Consider the following 23,535-nt stretch of genomic DNA (forward strand, 5'->3'; position numbering starts at 1 on the left):
AGAGGGTATTCTGAGGGACAGGATCTACAGGCGTTTGGAGAGGCAGGGACTGATTAGGAACAGTCAGCATGGTTTAGTGAGAGGAAAATCATGTCTTACGAATTTGATTGAGTTTTTTGAAGGGGTAACCAAGAAGATAGATGAGGGCTGTGCAGTAGACGTGGTCTACATGGACTTCAGCAAAGCCTTTGACAAGGTACCGCATGGTAGGTTGTTACATAAGGTTAAATCTCACGGGATCCAGGGTGAGGTAGCCAATTGGATACAAAATTGGCTTGACGATAGAAGACAGAGGGTGGTTGTAGAGGGTTGTTTTTCAAACTGGAGGCCTGTGACCAGTGGTGTGCCTCAGGGATCGGTGCTGGGTCCGCTGTTATTTGTTATTTATATTAATGATTTGGATGAGAATTTAGGAGGCATGGTTAGTAAGTTTGCAGATGACACCAAGATTGGTGGCATTGTGGACAGTGAAGAAGGTTATCTAGGATTGCAACGGGATCTTGATAAATTGGGCCCGTGGGCCGATGAATGGCAGATGGAATTTAATTTAGATAAATGTGAGGTGATGCATTTTGGTAGATCGAATCAGGCCAGGACCTACTCCGTTAATGGTAGGGCGTTGGGGAGAGTTATAGAACAAAGAGATCTAGGAGTACAGGTTCATAGCTCCTTGAAAGTGGAGTCACAGGTGGATAGGGTGGTGAAGAAGGCATTCGGCATGCTTGGTTTCATTGGTCAGAACATTGAATACAGGAGTTGGGATGTCTTGTTGAAGTTGTACAAGACATTAGTAAGGCCACACTTGGAATACTGTGTACAGTTCTGGTCACCCTATTATAGAAAGGATATTATTAAACTAGAAAGAGTGCAGAAAAGATTTACTAGGATGCTACCGGGACTTGATGGTTTGACTTATAGGGAGAGGTTAGATAGACTGGGACTTTTTTCCCTGGAGAGTAGGAGGTTTCGGGGTGATCTTATAGAAGTCTATAAAATAATGAGGGGCATAGATAAGGTAGATAGTCAAAATCTTTTCCCAAAGGTAGGGGAGTCTATAACGAGGGGGCATAGATTTAAGGTAAGAGGGGAGAGATACAAAAGGGTCCAGAGGGGCAATTTTTTCACTCAAAGGGTGGTGAGTGTCTGGAACGAGCTGCCAGAGGCAGTAGTAGAGGCGGGTACAATTTTATCTTTTAAAAAGCATTTGGACAGTTACATGGGTAAGATGGGTATAGAGGAATATGGGCCAAGTGCAGGCAATTGGGACTAGCTTAGTGGTATAAACTGGGCGACATGGACATGTTGGGCCGAAGGGCCTGTTTCCATGTTGTAACTTCTATGATTCTATGATTCTATAAAATTTACCCCCAGTAGTCAAATGAAATATCCAATATATACACATTACCACAGGCACTTTTTCACGAACACTTACTTTGGTCAGATTGCAGGAGAATTGCATCTGATATTTACATTACTAAATCCACCTTCCTGATCACTGGCAGAAGCAGAGACCCAGCTCTGCTGCCAGGATAAAGGTGACAGATTTAGCAGTGTAAACACAGGGACCTGGCACATGGATGGCAAACAGTCTGACCTAAACAAACACCAGTATAAAAGCATGATAGGACGACTCACCCACCACAGATGGAACAACTACATCACTCCTTCAGTCTTTAGTTTTAGCTTATGACATTAGGGGCCCGATATTAGGAGGGAGGCGGGTTGGCAGCGGGGGGTTGACTGGATGCGTGGGTAACGCGCCCAGTGAAATCGGGGTGTTCCGCACGCGATTGCAGCTTGATTGAAGGTACTTACCTTGGCTTCCAGGTTTTGCGCTGGAAAGCTGCGTAGCGGGCGGACTGCGCATGCGCAGCATAGGCTGTCAGCTGGAGGAGCCCTATTTAAAGGGGCAGTCCCCCACTGACTGATGCTGCAGGAAATCGGCAAAATTACAGCATGGAGCAGCCCAGGGGGAAGGCTGCTCCCAGGTTTAATAATGCCTCACTCTAGGTATTATTGGATGGGGTGAAGAGGAGGGGGAGGACAGAGATCTTCTCCTCAGCGGGCAGGAGGAAGTGGCCTGCCTCTGTCACCAAGAAGGCCTAGCTCGAGGTAGCAGAGGAGCTCACCTGCACCACCAACATATCGCGCACCTGCATACAGTGCAGGAGGCGCTTCAATGACCTAAGTAGGTCAGCCGAAGTGAGTACACTTACTCATTCCCCTACACTCCGTCTGCCACATCACTGCCCCCACCCCACACCTCCTTCTGCACTGCCAACACTACTCTATCACATCACTCCTCACACCCACTCAAACCTCATCCTCATCTTACCTGCACTTACTCACCTCGCTAGTACTCATCCCACCACTACCACTCAACCCAATCCTCATACAATCTCATGGCTCTATCTCATACTCACCCTCTCATGCATCTCTTTCACGGTCAGCCTCACTCAACCTGCCACTACCTGTGCTGCAGCCACAGGGCATGCATCACATATGTGCAGTAGGAAGCGTAAGGCAAACGTGTCGTGAGCATGAAGGGGATGCACAAGGGTGTTTGAGGGTTTGTCATGGTTTTTACTTCTATTTGATTTCTGATCAACTCACATTACATATTAAATTGTCACCACTACTGCCACGTCTTTGCGAATCTTGTCTGGCTTGTGCAATAATGCCCTTTCCTGAGGATCACTATGAAGACCCACAACTGATGCCACCCATTGTGTCACTGCAGAGTGGGTGTAGGTGTATTTGCAGGGCTCTTTTGTGCAGATGACTGAGAGACGTCGGCGATGTCCCCGTTGGCACCTGGAAGGATGCGAAGGAGAAGTTGTTGAGGGCAGTGGTGACTTTGACAGCGACAGGTAAGAAGGTGGTGCTCGGGCCAGCTGGGAGCAGCTCGGCATGAAGGAGGCTGCAGATGTCCATGACTACATGTCGAGTGACTCTGAGCCTCCATGTACACTGCTGCTCAGAGAGGCCCAGGAAGCAGAACCTCGGTCTGTAGACCCTATGGCGAGAGTAGTGCCTTCTGCGACGCACCTCTCTCTGGATGTGTCACAGCACTGTGTTGTGGAGCTCCATGTGTCAGAGGTGGACGGCGTGGCCGGCGAGGCTAGTGATGCTGTTCGTCCTCCGAGGAGGTCATGACTGCAGCTATCCAGAAGATGTACATTTGAGGGGGTCCACAAGGTAGGTAAATGTGTCTGGACACCGGGGTAAGTGTGCAAGTTTGTGAATTTTATTGTTAGGAGGAAGGTGGTGGAGGCCATACTTTGTCCAAAGTGACAGAATGGCCTCCTGCAATGAGTGAGGGTCTCCCCACCGCCCCCCCGCCGACCTGTCAAATGGACCTTTGCAGATGCCACAAGCTGGTGGCTGCAACACGTCCATTTCAACTGGGAGTGTTTCCCCCAGTATGGGAAACAGTCCCAGTTGACTTGAAAATCCCACCCCTCCTAAAATATCAGGTCAATGAGGTCTGTAAACGACCTGAAGTACCTAGTTAATGACCTCAAGTGGCATCCGGCGGGAGTCCCACATGCGGGGGCTGCATGCGCATGTCAGCGCGTCACTGGGGAACCCGATTTTCGGAGCCCCCCCTCCGCCACGAACACACCCGCTCAGGGGGTGAAAATCGAGCCCTAGATGTCAGCTATGGCTCAGTAGTAGCACTCTTGCCTCTGAGTCAGAAGATCATGGGTTCAAGTCCCACTCAAGAAACTTGAGTGCAAAATCTAGGCTGACACTTCAGTGCAGTACTGAGTGAGTGCTGCACTCTTGGAGGTGCCATCTATTGGATGAGACGTTAAACCAAGGCCCCTGGTGGACCTTTAAATTAAAACTAGGCATCAATTCATTCAAATAACCAGAGCTTATAGACTTTCATCATTTTAAGAATTCATTGGACATAAAAGATCCCATAGCACAGGGAGGCTGTCACAGATTTGTCCTATCTACTGAAGTCTGACCTGCAGATTACACATCCAGCATAGGGTCACCCTATCTGTTGCTGTGAAGGCCACCACCATATTGAACTTTTATGCTGGGTCATTTCAAGCCACCACTGAAGACATTTGCCAGATCAGTCAGTCAACTGTACACCAATACGTCAAGTGATGGACGTGTGGTGAGAAATCCCATTTAGATGTATAAACAGGGTTTCCGCCACACTTCCAGCGAAGCTACAGCGGCTGATCGGGACCAACTTCAAGGACATTCCCAGCCGGAAATCTGTACTCAGGTCTCGGGTCACACAAAGTCTCCTAGTATATTTAAAAAAGAATGATCTACTGCTAATGTTTTATATTAAAACTTGGCATCAACTAATTCAAATAACCGGAGCTTATAGACTCATCTTTTTAAGAATTCATTGGAAAAACAGTTTTTTGATTCATTTCAGTTGGTTAATTTCCCTTTTCCTCTTCCCAATATTCAAATAGTATCTTATAACATCTCTGTAACAGAATAGTTGAGTGATATCTTGCTTCATGCCCTGGCTAAATACTTGCATAGTACCATTTTAGATGCCTAAATATGAGCAGAAGTCTTTGAACCACATTAAAAAGATTATGGAGCAGCAAATAGCTTTTTCTTCTTTGCCATCTTGAAATGGCCTTTTATTATAATGAAAATGTCAGATTTGAAATATTAAGGCAGCTAATAACAGTATTCAGAACTTCCAATGCTGACATTTTAAAAGTTCTGTAGCTTCACGGAAGCATTACATCTGATCCTTCGGTACTTCAGTTCAGAAAAAAAAACACTTCACTGATTTGTCAAAATTGATGGAGAAATCTCACTTCATTCAAAAGTTGAAACTATCCTGACTAAAGGTTATTCTTTTCAGTCTCAGTGCTGCACTTAAAAGCACTTAATTCAGTTGGTGGAATTTCACCAGTTCTTAGCCTGGACTTTAGATAACTTATAATAACAAATACAGCATATGTGGAGATGCCTGTCTTTGCCCTATTTTGAGACTGGAAGAATAATATGGCAGTGATAAACTGCCAAGGGGGGGAAAGGAAGGAAAGTGAAAATTAATCTATGAACAATTAACTTTCTCTATTAAAACAAATCTAATGTTTTAAACCTGATTGAATTTTTTGAAGAGGTGACTAAAGTAGTGGGCAGGGGAATGTCTATGGATGTTGTTTATATGGACTTCCAGAAGGCATTCAAAAAAGTCCCTAATAAGAGATTGTTAGCTAAAGTTGAAGCTCATGGAATTGAGGGCAAATTATTGACCTGGTTAGGAAATTGGCTGAGCGGCAGGAGACAGAGAGGAGGGATAATGGGTAGGTACTCAAATTGGCAGGATGTAACCAGTGGTTTCCTACAGGGATCTGTGTTGCGGCCTCAACTATTCACTGTATTTATTAACAACTTAGATGATGGGATAGAGAGCCACATATCCAAGTTTGCCGATGACACAAAGATAGGCAGCATTGTAAACAGTGTAGATGGAAGCATAAAATTACAGAGAGTTATTAATAGATTAAGTGAATGGGCAAAACTGTGACAAATGGATTTCAATGTAGGCAAGTGTGAGGTCATCCACATTGGACTGAAAAAGGATAGATCAAAGTACTTTCTAAATGGTGAAAATCTCGAAACAGTGGAGGTCCAAAGAGACTTAGGGGTCCATGTACATAGATCATTAAAATGTCAAGGACAGGTACAGAAAATAATCAAAAAGGCTAATGGAATGCTGGCCTTTATATCTCGAGGACTAGAATACAAGGGAATAGAAGTTATGCTACAGCTATACAAAGCCCTGGTTAGACCACACCTGGAGTACTGTGTTCAGTTCTGGGCATCGCACCTTAGGAAGGATAGATTGGCCTTGGTGGGAGTGCAAAGTAGATTTACTAGAATGATACCTGGACTCCAAGGGTTAAATTACAAGGAGAGATTGCACAAACTAGGGTTGTATTCCCTGGAATTAAGAAGGTTAAGGAGTGATTTGATCGAAGTTTTTAAGATATTAAGGGGAGCAGATAGGGTGTATAGAGAGAAATTATATCTGTTGGTTGGGGACTCTAGGACTAGGGGACATAGCCTAAAAATTACAGCCAGGACTTTCAAGAGAGAAGTCAAAACCACTTCTACACGCAAAGAGCGGTAGAAGTTTGGAACTCTCTTCCGCAAACAGCAGTTGATGATAGCTCAATTGTTAATCTTAAATCTGAGATTGATAGATTTTTGTTAACCAAGGGTATTAAGGGATATGGGGCTAAGGCGGGTGAATGGAGTTAGGTCACAGATCAGCCATGATCTCACTGAATGGCAGTACAGACTCGAGAGGCTAAATGGCCTACTCCTGTTTCTATGTTCCTAAACACCAATAGAAGTAAATTAAACAAAACTATTATTTGTATGACAATTATCTGCTTAAAATTATCAATTAAGTCACTAGAGGCTGACATTTTTCTGTTAATCTTACCAACAAAAGTAAGTGAGTAAAGAGTGGTGGAATGTTGGGAGAAAGTGCCAACGGTTGAATCGTTTGTTTTTATTGCCCAGAGAGGTTGTGTCAGAGATGTACAACCTTGCTAAAAGACATATACAAAGACAATCATCAACAATATATAAACTCGCATTTATATAGAGCCTTTAACATAGAAAAATGTTCCTAGGTGCTTTACCGAGATTTAAGGAAAAATTAGATACGGCGACAAAGAAGGTATTAGGAAGGGCGACCAAAAACTTGGTTAGAAAGATAGGTTTTAAGTAGGGTCTTAAAGGAGAAGCGGAAGGTGGCAAGACCGCGTGGTTTAGGGAGTGAATTCCAGAAGGTGGGGCCTAAGTGGCTGAAGGTATAGCCATCAATGGTGGGGTGGATGCACAGGAAGCTGGAGTCAAATAAATGGAGAGTCACTGGGGACTGTAGCACTGGAGGTGATTACAGAGAAAGGGAAAGGTGAAGCCATGTACGTATTTAAACACAAGATAAAAAATTTAATTATTATTTTTTGGACATAAATGATAGAGGATGTGTATTGTCAAGAGTGCATTGACTTACCTTAACTACCCTTGTGAGATCATTGAACCTTTCACGGCACTGTATGGCAGTTCCTGGGGTGCTGGAGATAGCATTGTTGATCTCTGCACCTCCCTCCAAACAACTGCACCATCCTCTTAAGAAGCTTTCTACCCTCAGTGCCCAAAAAGTTGTTCTTCTGGCCCTGAATTCTGCTATAAGAACCCCAGGGATGTGTCCACGGATCTGGGATCCCTTCCAGCTGCTGACACCCCCAAATAGCTGGCATAAAAGTGATGTTCCACTTTAACTGGCAGCAGCTACCTTATCAGTGATCTCTCCATTATAAGGCCAGGAGTGTGACTTACTGATGATTCCATGGTGTTCAGCTCCATTCCCAACTCCTCCAATAATGAAGCAGCCAATGCCATCCTACATCAGAACTTGGGTAACACAGGCTTGGACTGACATTGGCAAATAATATTTACAACACATAAGTGCCATGCAATAACCGTTTGGAACAACAGAAAACCCTGCCATCTCCTCTTGCCATCAACAGCACCAACATTATCGAGTATCCCACCATCAACATCTTGGGGATCACCATTGGCCAGAAGCTTAACTGGACCAGCAATATCAACACCATGCCTACAAGAGCAAGGTGAAGGATGGGTACTCTGCATTGAATGGCTCACCTCCTAACCTCTCAAATCATATCCATCATCTACAACACAACTCACCACTTGCCTGAATGGGTGCAGCTGCAACAACACTCAAAAAGCTCAACATCAACCAGGAGAGGACAGTGCCCATACCACTGAAATCAATATCAAACCCCTCCACCACCGGCACATTGTGCCTGCAGTATGTACTATCTACAGGAAGCACTGCAACAACTCACTAAGGTTACTTCGACAGCACCTCCTTCTCCTGTGACCAAGAAGGACAAGAGCAGAAATGTCATGGGAACTCCATCACCTCCATGATCCCCTCCAAATCACATACCATCCTGGCTTGGATATTCATGCCATTTCTTCATCGTTTCTGGATCAATATCCTGGAATTCCCTATGTAACACCATTGCGTCATTTCCACAAGGACTGCAATGGACAAAGGTGAAAGCCCACCACCATCGCATCGGGGCAAATAGGGATGGGCAATAAATGCAGCCTTGCCAGTGTCACCCACATTCTAAGAACAAATAAAAAAGATGCTAGACTTTTAATATATTATAGATAACTAAAGGGATACACAGTTAGTGTGAAGGCAAGAAAGAGATTAAAACACTCTTTCCAGTCCTAAACATGGACTTAAATGACAGGTTAGATGAGGAGATATTGTTATGATAATAGTCTAAACTGTCACTTAAACTACACATTGTATTAACAAGTTTTAAATACTTCATGTATATATTACCCATGTGTTCAAAAAATGTCCAATCTATAACTAGGTTTATAAACATGAGCCATTTCTATCTTTTCTTAACATTATTGGACCATTAACTAAAAGTTTCATTTTAGTTACCCTTCATTTCATATATACTGTGGGTTAGACAAACTAAAAACCAATGCATCATTGTACAGATGGCCCGGAGGCTCAGTTTTAATGCTTCTCTTATTTTTAGTATTTCTTGACTAAGTGAGTAAGGAGCAGCTGGTCCGTGGCCAAGAAACCTGAGATGAGCCTGAGATCACTTCCTAGTTTTATTCCTTAGAAACATACATGGCAAGCACTGGCTGGAGGATCAATCTGTAGAATTCTGAAGTTAACACTGTCCGTTGGACTATAATCTTTCTCTCCTCCCCGTCTAACTTCTGGTTTGAATTTTGCCAAATCTGAACATTGGCAGAAAAGAGGCGGCAATATTCTGCACCTTGATAAAGCAAGCTTACAAAGTACAGAAAACCAGAGCACAGAATTTGACAGGCGATTTCTACATACCCTTGTCTAATACTTACTGGTAAGAAAAAATTATGTCTAGCACTTTTATAAAATGGGATTTATGATAAGATATTTATGAATTGTGTGATTTAGGAACTAAGTGATTACTCTACTAACTAATTCAGCTGTGTGTTTCTTAATTTAGATGTGTTTACAGAATATATCAATAAAACATTATTTACACATATGAATTCAAATTCCATACTAAGCCATGTTTTCATGCAAAGAATATGAAAATGTCAATAGTTAGAAATTCTGAAGTGAAAAGCTGAGTATTTTCACAATAATAAAAAAAATATAATAAAGATATTTATTTTCAAAAATTAGAAGTCTGCAAGACCTCTAGTAAAATACATTTGTTCCACAAAAAGCTTGCATGGAGGTTCCGCTCCTCACTTATGTTTAGCATTCCAACAACAACTACTTTAGCGCCTTTTATGTACTAAAATGTCCCAAGGCACTTCACAGGAGCGTTAACAGACAAAATTTGACACCAAGCCACTTAAGAAGATATGAGGATAGGTGACCAAAAGCTTGGTCAAAGAGGTCGGTTTTAAGGAGCATCTTAAAGGAGGAGAGGTTTAGGGAGGGAATTCCAGAGCTTAGGGCCTAGACAGCTGAAGGCACGGCCACTGCAAGGGAAATCAGGGGTGCGCAAAAGGCCAGAATTGCAGGAACGCAGAGATCTCGAAGGGTAGTAGGGGTGGAGGAGGTGGAGTAAGTGGGATAGGGAAGGAGAAAACCATGGAAGGATTTGAACACAAGGATGAGAATTTTAAATTTGAGGCATTGTTGGACCGGGAGCCAATGTCGGTTGGCGAGCACAGGGGTGATGGATGAACAGGACTTGGTGCATGTTAGGATATGGGCAGCAGAGTTTTGGATGAGCTCAAGCTTACGGAGGGTGGAAGATGGGAGGCCATTCAGGGCAGCATTGGTCAGAGCATGTGGAGTCAGGGGACAAGTAACAGAATGCATAGCAAGTCGTCTACAAAACAGAAAAGAGAGTAGGGGTTAAGGGTAGCTACTCAGACTGGGAAAAGGTGGGAAGTGGTGTTCCACAAGGATCGGTGCTGGAATCACTGTTGTTCACAATTTACACATAAACGATTTGGACTCGGGAATCGGAAGTACAATTTCAAAATTTGTGGACAGCACCAAATTGGGGGGTATAGTAAATACAGAGGAAGATTGTGACAAAATACAAGAAGAGATCAATAAACTTGCAGAATAGGCGTGTAACTGGCAAATTAATTTCAATATAGATAAGTGTGAGGTGTTACATTTTGGTAGGAAGAATAAGGAGGCCACATGCTGCTTGGATAATAAGAGTCTAAAAGGGGTAGAGGAACAATAGGATCTAGGGGTACAGATACACAAACCACCAAAAGTAGCGACACATAAGGCCATAAAAAAGCAAACCAGGCTAGATTAATTTCCGGAGGGATAGAATTGCAAAAGCAGAGAAGTTATGTTAAACTTGTATTGAACCTTGGGTTGACCACACTTGGAGTACTGTGCACAGTTCTGGTCTTCATATTATAAAAAGGATATAGAGGCACTGGAGAAGGTGCAAAAAAGATTCACTAGGATGATACCAGAACTGAAAGGAAATACTTAACAGGAAAGGCTGAACAGGCTGGGTCTCTTTTCTCTAGAAAGGTGAAGGCTGAGGGGTAACCTGATAGAGGTCTTTAAGATTATGAAAGGATTTGATAGGGTAGACGTGGAGAAGATGTTTCCACTTGTGGGAGAGTCCAAAACTAGCCATAAATATAAGTTTGGCACCAATAAATCCAATAGGGAATTCAGGAGAAACTTCTTTACCTCAAGAGTGGTGAGAATGTGGAACTCGCTACCACAAGGAATAGTTGAGGCGAATAGCAAAGATGCATTTAAGGGGAAGCTAGATAAGCACATGAGGGAGAAAGGAATTGAAGGGTATGCTGATAAGCTTAGATGAAGAGGGATGGAAGGAGGTTCGTGTGGAGCATAAATGCCGACATAGACTAGTTAGGCCGAATGGCCTGTTTCTGTACTGTCGACTCTATGTAACTCTATTAATAGTCAAGTCTGGAGGTAAAAAAGCATGGATAAGGGTTTCAGCAGCTGATGGGATGAGGGGGGGCGGAGACGGGCTATATTACGGAGGTGGAAGTAGGCGGTCTTGGTGATGGAGAGGATAAGGGGTCGGAAGCTCAGCTCAGGGTTGAATAGCTCGCCGAAGTTGTTTAGCCTCAGGCAATGGCCAGGGAGAGGGATAGAATTGCTGGCTAAGGAACAGAGCTTGTGGCGGGGACCGAAGAAATGGCTTTAGTCTTCCAATATTTAATTGGAGGAAATTTCTGCTCATCCAGTACTAGATATCGGACAAGCAGCCTGACAAATCAGAGGCATTGATGGGATTGAGAGAGGTGGTGGTGTTAAGCTAGAACTGGGTGTCAGCGCCATACATGTGGAATCTGACTCCAGATTATGGATTCACAAGAAGTCTCCATTTTTATTCTAATTAGAATGGAAAGAGACAAGCATTGGTATTTTATGTGATTTAGTGGCACTACAATTCACAGACTAACAATAATATCTTCATACCAACCATTCATTAGCAAATGTCATAAGTTATTATTAGGTTATCATTCCATTTTGTTGAATAAATCAGCAGACCTAACTGCAGGCCACCAAGGAGAACTTGACGTTTGATTGTGAGCTTCTGAGGAAAAGGTGCTTAACTTTCTAACAAGGTCAAATAAAGTACAAAACAAGCACTGTGTTTCAACTATGTAATGCTTTAGTACTTCTGCAGTTGGATAGTAGGACTCGGCAATGCATCACATTAGATGTCAAGAAGTAATTCTTTTCCCAGAGACTTATTGCCCGCTGGAAGAGGTGACTGGTAGACATGGTAAACACAGGTATGCTACAGTTCTTTAAGAAGGGATTTGATAAATTGCTGAGTGGTGTTAGGGAAGTAGTTAAGTTCACCTCGTGACACTTTATGGCCAACCATGATTTTCTGAAGCCTGCTAAAGTTTTTGCTGATGTTGGCCACAGATGTTTTCTCTTTTTTTTGCATACCTCTGAAGTTAACATTATTAGTGGTTGGGGAGGTGGTGCATAAGTTTTCAGTCTAGTGGGTGAGACATGCATATCATTTGTCACCTTTTTCTATGTTCACAAGTAACCAACCCTTTCATGGACTAGCTAATATAAAATCCTCAACTTGCCAGCCTCTTATAATAGCCCACATGCTTAGGAATGTAGATGCTGCATTTTTATTATTGTCATATAATTAACATCAATTCCTACAGTGGTACTGAAATTCTATTCCCCAAGAACGATGAAACCTATAGTTTTTCACAACAAATGCAAAAGAATGCTTTGTCCTTGCCTGATAAGTTTTTCTTTGAAAATCATGATCTTAGCTCATATATTTATTACAATTTAGTGACAGTTACATGAGCAACAACTGAGCGATGACTCACAGGGCTGCTGCAGTAATGTTAAAATACTTTTGGCTTGCTAAGACATGTGATCAATAGGAAATTAAATATGCACTTAAAATTAATGGAAAATGCATCCATAATTTGCTTTAGTAGCAAATAACAATGACCTGTAGCTTGCAAATATCTGTTTTATTCACAAATGAATTGTTTATACCTTCAGCTTGCTGAAAGCCTAATAATATTAACCAGAATGTCAAAAATTCTCAGGGGAGAATTGGTCCCCATCACGCCTGATTTCTGGGCGAAAAATAAGAGTTGAGGGAACCAATATCTGGGTGCGATCTCCCATACTCAATCCCCCCCCGGAAATGCCTGCAGTGCCTGCCTGAAACAAGTGTAAGGACCCTTGAATCAGGTGCTTAATGCTTGGTTTAGAACCCCAATGCCAAATTCAGCAAAAATTGCCGCTGCACATGTTCCGCTCAGTTTTTCTGGGTCTATGGCGGCCTAACCAGTGGTCCTTAAAGGGACCACTGGAGGCCGCCAAATAATAGGTAAGTTTTTGCTTTTTTACTTACCTTAATGTGGACCCATGGAGGGCCGTTACCATCCCACGCTTGCCCCACTTCTGTTCGCCTCTCGCCCTCCCACAATCTACCTGTAGGCTGGCTGTGCTTCGGAACCAGACAAATTTACAGAGCTGTATCGCGTTGCGTCATCAGAGTCTGCAGCTCGCTGATATTATGTAGATGAGGCCCAATTTCCAGTGAACCTCGAGCCTTCACCTTCGAGCTCTGTTGCAGGCGTGCCACTCACTTCACGCTGGTTTTCAGCACAAGACCAATTACCCGGCCCTTACCTTTCAAATTTGCTTAAGAATAAACAACTAATGAGTACTTGTAACTTTCAGATATGGAACGTCTGGAATAATAATTAAGTGTGGCTAATTGGATATTTTCCACTGACTTATCTGTGATGAACTGGGCTATCTGCACATAAGTGTCTGCATATCAAAAACAGCATAGCTAGAAATTAGGAAAAGCCCAGCTCATGTTTCTTGGTGATTACATCCTTGACCTTGCACCACTCTCCAGAGGAAAGAGCCAAAACTAATAGTCAGCAAGTTTCAAGGCTAACAGGAGGGACAGGTTTGTCTGCAATTTTAGCAGCTAAAGGGATTCAAGCACAGAAAACCATCGGGACATTTACATTACTATTTCTGGACTCTTTAGAATTTCCAGATATCCAGTTTTGTTGAAGTTGCAAATTTCTAATGACACATAGGCCTAGAAGTTCGTGACAGCCTTGTGAGCTGTTTTGAGAATCAGCCTGTCATGGTGGAATAGTCCAGATGTCATTTGCAAGATGTGAGGTGTGGGAAAATGAGGGTTCCCCACCTCAACAGTGGTGAGAATTGGATAAGCAGCTGGAGAAAAATACGGTGCAGTGATTGTAGGAGAGTGAAGGGTGGCGAGAGAGGGAAGTGTAGTGTAGTGGGGCTGCAGGTGGTGCTAAGGAACATAGGAACAGGAGTAGGCCATACAGCCACTCTGCCTTTCAATTAGATCATGGCTGATTTGTTTATTAACTCCATCAATGCGCCTTGGTTCTGTGACCCTTAATACCCTTGCCTAACAAAAATCTATCCAACATTCCATTAGCTTTTAAAATTATTTTTTGTACCTGTCTACTAGCTTTTAGTGATTTCTGTTGTTGGACCCCTAAATGTCTCTGCTCCTTCTCAGTTCCTAGCTGTTCACCATTGTTTAGGTCCAAAGAAGATGAGCTCACATTTCCCCACTTTGAATTCCATCTGCCACAGTTTTGGTCACTCAATCTATCAATGTACCTTTGCAACTTTCTGACACAATTTACTGACAACTCTGCTGAAGTCATTAAACTTCTTTTGGCATTGCAGTCATGTCCTGGGAGCTAAGCTCCTCATGTTAATCTCCTCTGCAACCTCTTCCCACTGGAATTAGAGGTGTCACCTGGAGGACTTTCTGTCCCCCCAGGAGCAGGAACTCCCTCCTCCAGCCCACCACCTGGACCAGGGCCTCCAAAGCTGCACCTTAAAACCTTTGTGCCCTCTCTGGACCACTTGCAGCAATTTTGGACCTTTCAACATTTCCTGTTGTCTGCAGCCACAGTGCACCTTCCCTTTAAGAGGTGCTGGCTACCTTTAAGTGGCTTCAGGGATGCCCAATATCCCCCCCACAAACAGAGCGGGCAGCACTGGCTGCTTGCCTGAAACATGATAACAAGGTCCTAGCATGAATTTTGGGCGGTCCCAGCAGCCATGCGAACAGGGGTGTGTAGTGCACACCTGGCTATTTGCACACCCGTTTTGGTGCGATCGAGTTTCTAGGCCATGGAATTGCCTATATGTAGCACAATTATGTTGCTAATTGCTTCCAAATACTTGCATTCTTTTTCCAATATTGAGATAGTTGTTACTTTTCTAAATACATATTTCTGAACTTTTGTATTGAAAATAAACAAAATTGTTTTTATAAACAAAAAGACATTTGCTGTTATTCTTTAGTCATTTGTGAAAATGATTTAGGAGCAATAATATTAATTGTAAATGTTAAATATTTTCAAATGACACTTTTCCAGATTTGAACTACATTATACTCAAAGTATTTTTATTTATTTATAATGATGATCTAGATATCCTACGGTTTGTTTTATTCATTTCATGACAAGCAATACTTGAATGTTAATTAGTTTAAGTATTTAAAACATGTTTATTATTTTAATATATATATCATTAAAAATCTTACATCTGCACTCACTTCCTATCTACACAACTTGACTTCCTGTTGTCACGTTTTTGTGTCAACTTTTTCTCATTATAAATTCTTATGTCCACATTTATGTTGAGTTTTGCCTGTGTAAAGGTGTTATTCTGACTGTGCAATCTGGACACCAGGGGCCCGATTTTACCAGGGATGCAGGTTGGCAGCGGGTGATCAGTCGGGCTCGAGGAAAACGCGCCGTCCGAATTGAGTGCGTTGCGCGCGCGATCGCGGGATGATTGATGTAATTAGCCGGCAGTTACGGGTTCCGCGCTTCTCAGCTGCGTGCCGGCGGCCTGCGCATGCGCATTGACGTCTGAGCGATGTTGGAGCTCTATTTAAAGGGGCAGTCCACCAAAGCTCCTCCAGCCACAACCTACAGTCCATGAAGGATGGAGGAGCGCAGGGGTAAGGCTGCTCCCCGCTTCACGGACCACACCCTCCAGGTGCTGCTGGACGGGGTCCACATGAGGAGGGAGACGCTGTTCTCCACGGATGGAAGGAGGTGCCCTGGCAGCGCCACCAAGAGGGCATGGGAGGAGGTGGCCGCGGAGGTCACAAGCAGGGGCAACACCACCCGCACCTGGATGCAGTGCCGCAAGAGATTCAATGACCTCACCAGGTCCGGGAAAGTGAGTACACTAACGCACTCTGCCTCACTCCGTCTTCCACATCACCTCAAACACCTCACAACCCCATCTCCACTGACAGCACTGCGCTCCCGCACCAATCCTCACAGCCACCCAACTATCATCCTCACAGTGCCTGCACGTACCCACCGTCCCTGTCCCCACTCGACCACTACCACACACCCCAATGCCCATACAATGGGATGGCCATGTGGCACACGCATCCTCCCATCCATCTGCCACACGCTCAACCCACTCACACCAATGCTTGAAGCGTCTCACATTGTAATCATCACTCAATAACGTTTTTGTGTTTTGCCCTCACAGGAGAAGAGGTGCAGGAATGCACGCGATAGGGCACGCACCGGAGCGGGCCCGCCACACGAGGTGGCCCTGACAGACGCCGAGGTCAAGGCACTGGAGATCAGCCGCACGCTGCATGTCGGTGGCGGATGGCGAGTCTGGTTCTGTCGAAACGGCCGGTAAGGGAAAACTGGCACTCATCACTCATGAGCGCGAATGATCTTAGCATCACATGGCATATGCCGCACCGCCACATTTGGACACATGCCTGATATTGCCCTCTGTTCTCTTGCAGGGCCGTCTGCGATCGACGTTTCGGTTGAGGGGGATTCCTCAGAGGACATGCCCGTCTCTGAGGGTGCATCGTCACACATGAGCCTTGCATCCACCAGCGCAGATACACACACCTCGGTGGGTCCCCCCCTCAGTTAGTTGGGATTGCACATGGTGAGTCACCGCGCACACGTGAGCATGAGCAGACCCTGGTGGCAGGGTCAGCCTCGGTGGGAGCACTCTTCTCCAGGCTCTGCTCAGCCGGACCCAGATGCTGAACCCAGGGGGCCGCCAGTCAAAAGGAGAGTCGTCGAGGGGCACCAGCACATTGCTGAGGTACTGGGAGAGGTGCCACGTGCACTCTCCACAATCGCACGGAGGATGGAGGAGTCCAACTCCTGCATGAGGGGAATGGTGGCACAGGTGCAGGAGGGTATCACCAAGATAGTGTCGCAGGGACGTGAAGGCATCTCTGAGATAGTGGCACGGGTAGGTGTGGGAACGTCTGCGGTGGAGGACAGGCTAGCCTCCCTCGAGCGTCACGCACAGCTCACCAATGAGTCCATCCAGGCCTTCACAACGGCTGTTCGGATTCAGGGTGAGCAACATTCTGCTGCCATCAACAGGTTGACAGATACATTGGAGGTGGCCTTGCAAGGTCTCACCCACGTCATCCAAACTGCCGTCCAGCAGGGTGGAAGGGGTGATGTGGGCCTTGGCCATGAGAGGGAAGATGGTGAACGGGGAAATGGAAGTGTGGACGCTACTCAAGGCGCCCCCACGTCTCACCCGTTATCCCCTTCTCAACCAGTGCCCGCAATAGTCCATCCTCTCCAGGTGGCCGAGTCTGCCCCTGCACAGGTGCAGGAAGAGCAGTCTGTGGAGGTGCCCTCACGGGCACCGAAACCCAGGGGGCGTCGGCCCAAAGCATCTACCAGGTCAGGGCACGAACAGGAGCAACCTGCCACCACCTCTGCTGGAGCCACAGGGGTAGCACCACGTAGGGGTACCCGGAAACGAAAGCCTAAAGTTCCGTGAGCACACAGGGATTGCACCAGGGTGTTTGTCTATTTTTTTTTTATTTCCACTATTTGAATGTCAACACAAAATAAACTCACTTTTTCTCACCAATGCAGCCACCTCTTGTCCATAATTCTGCGGCTTGTGCAATATGTCCCTTCCGTGCGCCTCATCATGACGACGACCACCCCGTCCCACCCATTGGGCATAATACAGTGGGTGCAGGTGTACAGGCACCACTCTTCTGTGGAGGGAGCCTGTATGGACCCTCGTCTGTGCATGTTATGGCATGTGAACGCCTCACACAGTGTGATGTTAGGAGAACCGTTGGCATATGAGTGCCTTCCTGGCCTGACGAGCACGCAGGTGAGCCGGTGTTCGGCCCATGGGTCGTTCCTCCTCCTCCTCCTCTTCCTCCTCCTCCTCATTGTCGTCCTCAATGTGGGTGGCGGGTGTGCATGGGGCCTCCTCCAGCGGCACCCCTCTCTGTAGTGCCATGTTATGCAGGGCACAGCAGACAACTAGAATTCGTCCCACTCGGAGTGGCGTGTATTGGAGCGCTCCCCCGGAACGATCAAGGCACCTGAAGCGTATCTTGAGCAGCCCTATAGCCTGCTCAATTGTAGACCTGGTAGCAATATGGCTGTCATTATATCGACGCTGCGGCTTGGTAATGGGGTTCCTCAGAGGTGTCATAAGCCACGTGTACAGGGGATATCCCTTGTCGCCGAGAAGCCAGCCATTGCCGGTGTTGGGTGCGTGGAAGAGGGGCGGGACGGTGGACTCCCTGAGGACGAAGGCATCGTGGCAGCTGCCAGGGTATCTGGCGCACACGTGTAGGAATCTCTGGCATTGGTCACAAATGAGCTGGGCGTTCATGGAGTGATACCCCTTCCTGTTGATGAACAGCCCTGGCTCATGTGGAGGTGCCCGTATCGCTATGTGGGTGCAATCGATTACACCCTGCACCCGTGGGAAGCCAGCCACAGAATGGAATCCAACCGCCCTCTCCGTCTGGCTGCGCTCATCCATGGCGAAGTTGATGTAGTTCGAGGCCCTGCGGAACAACCCATCGGTGACCTGCCTTATGCACTTGTGTGCAGACGACTGACAGACCCCGGTGATGTCCCCTGTGGCACCCTGGAAGGATCCAGAGGCGAAGAAGTTGAGGGCAGTGGTGACTTTGACGGCGACGGGTAAGAAGATGCTGCTTGGTCCATCTGGGAGCAGCTCGTCATTAAGGAGGCTGCAGATGTCGGCAACTACCTGGCGAGTGACTCAGCCTACGTATGCACTGCTGCTCAGAGAGGTCTATGAAGTCTGTAGACCCTGTGCGGAGGGTAGTGCCTCCTGCGACGCATCTCTCTCTGCGGTTGCCCTCCATCCTGCTGTGCAGGTGGATGTGCCACAGCACCGTGTTGTGGGGTTGCACGTCTCTGAGGCGGACGGCGTGGACTGCGAGGCTGCTGAGGCTGGTCATGCTGTTCGTCCTCCGAGGATGTCAACGCAGCACCCATCTGGCAGGTATAGGTCTGCGGGGTTGTGCACGCTAGAAAAGTGTGTCCTCGCACTGGGGTTGCACTTCCATGCCGGTGAATCTTCTTGCTTGAAGGAGGGTGGTGGAGGGCAGGCGTTGCCCAATGTTACGGAATGTCCTCCTGCGTTGGTGAAGGCTCTCCCCCTCCCACCTGTGGAATGCACCTTGGCAGCTGCCACAGGCTGCTGGCTGCAACACGTCCGTTGGCAGTGTGAGTGTTTCCCCCAGTATGGGAAACAGTCTCATTTCACCGTAAAATCCCACACTTGTTAAATAAACAGCTCAATCAGGTCATTTAATGACCTGAAATACCTCGATAAATACACTCAAGTGGAACCCCGCTGGCTTTAATTGCCTGCGGGATTCCCACCAGCGGCGGCTACGCACGCACCCCCGCACGTCAGCGCGGAACCCGGAAGTGGGCGGGATCGAGGCGCGATCCGGTCCCGCTCCTCAATTTCGGGATTTTAGAGGCCCCCCTGCCGAGAACGCACCCGAGACCGGGTGCTAAAATCGGGCCCCAGGTTCCCACAAATTGATTAAAATACTTTCTGAATTTTGTTTTCATTTGCTATTTTTGTTCTTCAGTAACAGAAAATTTTAATGGCCAAAATAAGGGTTCAAATGCAATAAAACAAACAAAAATTACATATTTCATAATAACATGATTAAATGTAATATTTGATTGTCTTTTGAGCCTTTAGGTACCTTCATTAAAATTTTTGCTTGAATGCCTCAGCATTACCCAAAAGCCTGGGCCTGGACTTGATGGTTTTTGCCAAGAGCATTGACTCTGCGTTCTGAATTTGGATTGTGCAGCCTGAACAAATGTGATGTAGCTCATTACCCAGGGTGCATCAGTACCATTTAATTAGCTGATTGAATGCTTTTATTTTAGCTTCTAGCGCTTCCTGATAAGTAGCTTTTCTTTAAATAATTTTGAAAAACGAGGAGAAATTTCAAATGCTTTTTATTGAAGTAAAATTTACATTGAATTTTTTTTACATAATGAGGATGTCTCTGTGTGTGTGAGAGAGAGGGAGAGAAAATGGCAGTGCATTAATTACACACCTTTTTGTAGCTTTTGTTTTGGGTTCTATAAACTTCAGAAAATGTATTAAGCTGAAAGAAAGAGACAGAACAACAGAGGGAGGTGAGAGCTATAAAAAGAAAGGCAACCTAAGTGTGTTTTTTAATTTAATGCTAGTTCAATTTTCAAAAAAAAACAGTTGAATGCATAAGCGAACTAATTATCTCATCTATGTTTTGCTGACCATCAGATTTGGTCAATGCTAATTGCTTACACCTGTAAAACAAGATATTTTAATTTCTAGCACCTAGGAGAAAGAGAGAGGTGTTGAGAAAAAGGGGGGTTGACAGAGACAGAGAAAAACAAATAGAGAGAAAAGCAAACAGACAATTTCTTTAGTCATTTTAATTTGATCTTTTATTTTAAAATGTTGCATTTGGGGGACATGAGTGTGAGGGTGGGGGGAGAGATTGGAGGGTTAAGGGTGTGGTGAATGATAGGGGAGCAAGAGAGAGGGCAGGATATATGGGTAGAGCAGGTAATTAAAAAGGGAAAATGTAGGGATAGAGATCTGAATGAAGGGTGGTAGGAAGTGGAAGGGATAGTGGACACAAAGGGAGTGAGGGGATGGATGAAACACAAATTATTGAGGGAGATGGGAAGAGAGCTGCTGAAAGCCACATTTTACACAAATACCCCACCGAAATAGCTTGCAGCTGCTGGTGGCTCCTTTCCCTGTCATGCCACGTCATATCACTGACCACTTCCCACCCCAAAGGAAAGAAGAAATGAAGAAAAAGACAGAGAAGAACAGAAGAGGACAAAGAGAAGTAGCATGGAGAATTAATGAGACAGAAGCAGAAAACAAGAGAAAGAAGCAAAAGAAGAGATAAGGAGAGCAAAACAGTAGCACAAAGACAGCAGAAAGTGGTCATATTCTCCAACTTATCATGTGTAACACCACAGGAGATTAACAAATATCTGTCTTGTGCCTAGCATGCATTTATCATACTTCAGATATCACATTCTAAAGTGTTATAAGTAGAAAAAGGGAAAGAAAGCAATCACTTCATGCTGTTTTCTTCTGAGCTGGAAATTTAAAAGCATATGCCAGTAGCAAATTTCCCTCACCAACAATTAACCTCCAACTGACTTAAGGATATGCATATTTACAATTGCACATTCTAACCTTACAGGGGCAGACTGCAGTTCGTTGCACCTTAGCAACAGAATGTTACATTGTACACTAGGTGGTCTAATGTCCCTGTTGTTATGAAACTGAACATCATCTGACTTACCAAGGGATACTCACTAGGGAGATATTTGATAATTATAGATGTTCTGAAATTGAGAAGTAGTCCATAAAGAATTAAATATTTTACAAAAATGCAGATGCACATGACAAGACTGAGATGTTACGTTCGGAGTTGTTTATATTTATATACTGCCCTCTAAGCAAAGAGTCAACAACTTGCCTTCTACAGATATAAAAGAAAGAATGCTTCAGAAGCCTGGATCACAGAGTAATTAGCTTCTTGTAGTTCCTTCGGTCACACATAGATTGGAGTCAGTGGTTGGTAGGTATTCTCTCTGGCTCACATCCAAGAGCAGGACGCATAAGACCTTTGCAGCTGTTACAAATATCTGTTTCATCCTTGGCAAACTAAAAGACAAATTACAGCCAAACATCTAAAGAAAGTGTAGGGAGAAGCTGTTCTTTTATTTATCAAAAAGTATCTCAGGGTTATTTTCTATAATTTGCGCTATCCAGTTTAGGAATATAGCATAATTTATTTTGATTTCAAGAAACGCCGTAGAATTGTAATTCCAGGATACAGCTTTATTATCAGCAACTTTAACTATAGTAAAAATTTTCATAGAGTTGTTCTAAATTTAATATGATTAATTAAAGCATAAGAATAGTATAAGGGCCTACAGGGCAAGATCGTCACTTACTAAAGCTATCAAAACTGATTATGATAAATCAGGTATTTCAACTTCAGGAATGTTAGAGTTGGCATTCCAAATGTGAAACGCCTGTTCAAATTATTGACAAACATTTGATCATCTGAATTGTATATTGTAAACTTCAGTATTGTGCCATTATTTGTTGAAAGTGAAATAAATCGAAGGAAGGTGTGACAAAAATAAGTATTTTTGTTTATGAGGTATTGTATTATTGGTTTCATTTCTTTTATTATGGTACCTTCACAGTGACGCTAACCTCCAGGGGAATGTATTGCATAACAATCCAAATATGTAATGGGAAGCTTCTAACCTTCTGCAGGCTGATGATCAAATTATTACCACACATGATCAAGTATTCATTTGCCATAATCATAGTATGAGTAAATAGATCACAAGCCAAAATAAAGTCCATTGGATATTATTTCACAGATGCACAATTTTATATGTTACAACATACAAATGACATGCAGTACTCTGGAGTCTGACTAATCCCAGTTTAGCAAAGTGAGCACAAAACTCTAAGGCCCATGAAACATTAATAGAGGTTGATGTTAGCTTTGGCTCACACACAGATATTATTGATAATTACCCTGATGGATGCAATAATGTGTAATTAAAATACAAAATACCCAATTACCAGAGGTACAAGCCATTCAATTTAACATTAAAGTATTTTTGAGCTATAAAACAAAATGGCATGCAGTTGGTAAAATAATCTAAAATTGCACTTGTTTACTGGACTTTGGAATTTTTCAATACCATGATTTTTTTGTTAAAATTAACTAACATTTTTGTATTGATTTCTACTTTGTCATCTGTTTAACACGTCCAAAAATCCCATTGATTTAAACTGGTATCAAGTTACAAAGACTGTGCTCCCGGATACAGAGGGTCAAATTCTGACCCTTCCACAGGAGTTAATATTACATTTACAGAAGGTTGTCACTTGCGTACAACACATGTGACACAAGTAGAATAACTTAACTTCTGTGCTTGGTAGTATAATGGGATGCAAGCTAAAAAAAAACTGTTTAAAACATGCTACAAAAAAAAGAGAAAAATACTAGCTTTCTGCTACATGTAAAGAAGGCTTTTTTAAAAAAAGTAATTGTTAGAAGCAATAATTGTCTAAAGATTTCAATTTTACATTTTACTGGCTTTGTAGTGTTTTTAAAATGATTTACTAGGTAGCCTGATAAGAGCAGAACACGCTCTCAAATATAGGACTGGAAATTCAAATCCTAGCCTGGTGATATTTGAACTCCCCTGCTGTGACAGGGGGAGAGGGAGGAGATGGGGGGGGGGGGGGCGGTGAGGGGAGGGTTGGAGATGCATATCTTTGCCAGCCACTAAATGGACTGGAGGAGGAGGAACAGCGAAAGAGAAATCCTCTGCCTTGTATTAACTTAGTGTAGTGCATTGAACAGCACTGACAGTGGCAGTACCAACTGGAGAAGTTTGCAGTTTTAATTGTACAGTTAATGTTGGATTTACGATACTGAAAGGTTAGAATGGAAACCAAACAATTTATAAAAAGATCATTATTAAGTTTATTACCAGATGATGATCTGTTTTAAAAGTATGTTATATATTGTGGCTCAG

General features: G+C 44.2%; 1 protein-coding gene across 4 annotated transcripts in view; it reads left to right on the forward strand.

Annotated features, from left to right (window-relative positions):
• Positions 1–8,706: 8,706 nt before the first annotated feature.
• Positions 8,707–23,535, forward strand: part of LOC137332430 (myotilin-like) — a 112,661-nt gene continuing 97,832 nt past the window's right edge. For 2 of the 4 annotated variants that reach the window (XM_067996258.1, XM_067996260.1), the window contains exon 1: positions 8,707–8,948. The gene's annotated coding sequence lies outside the window, so the exon portion shown is untranslated. Of the gene's footprint in view, positions 8,949–23,310; positions 23,439–23,535 lie in introns of those variants that run through there. The other 2 variants (XM_067996259.1, XM_067996261.1) reach the window with 1 other exon arrangement.

The sequence above is a fragment of the Heptranchias perlo genome, chromosome 14 (assembly GCF_035084215.1).
Source record: "Heptranchias perlo isolate sHepPer1 chromosome 14, sHepPer1.hap1, whole genome shotgun sequence".
NCBI lineage: Eukaryota > Metazoa > Chordata > Chondrichthyes > Hexanchiformes > Hexanchidae > Heptranchias > Heptranchias perlo.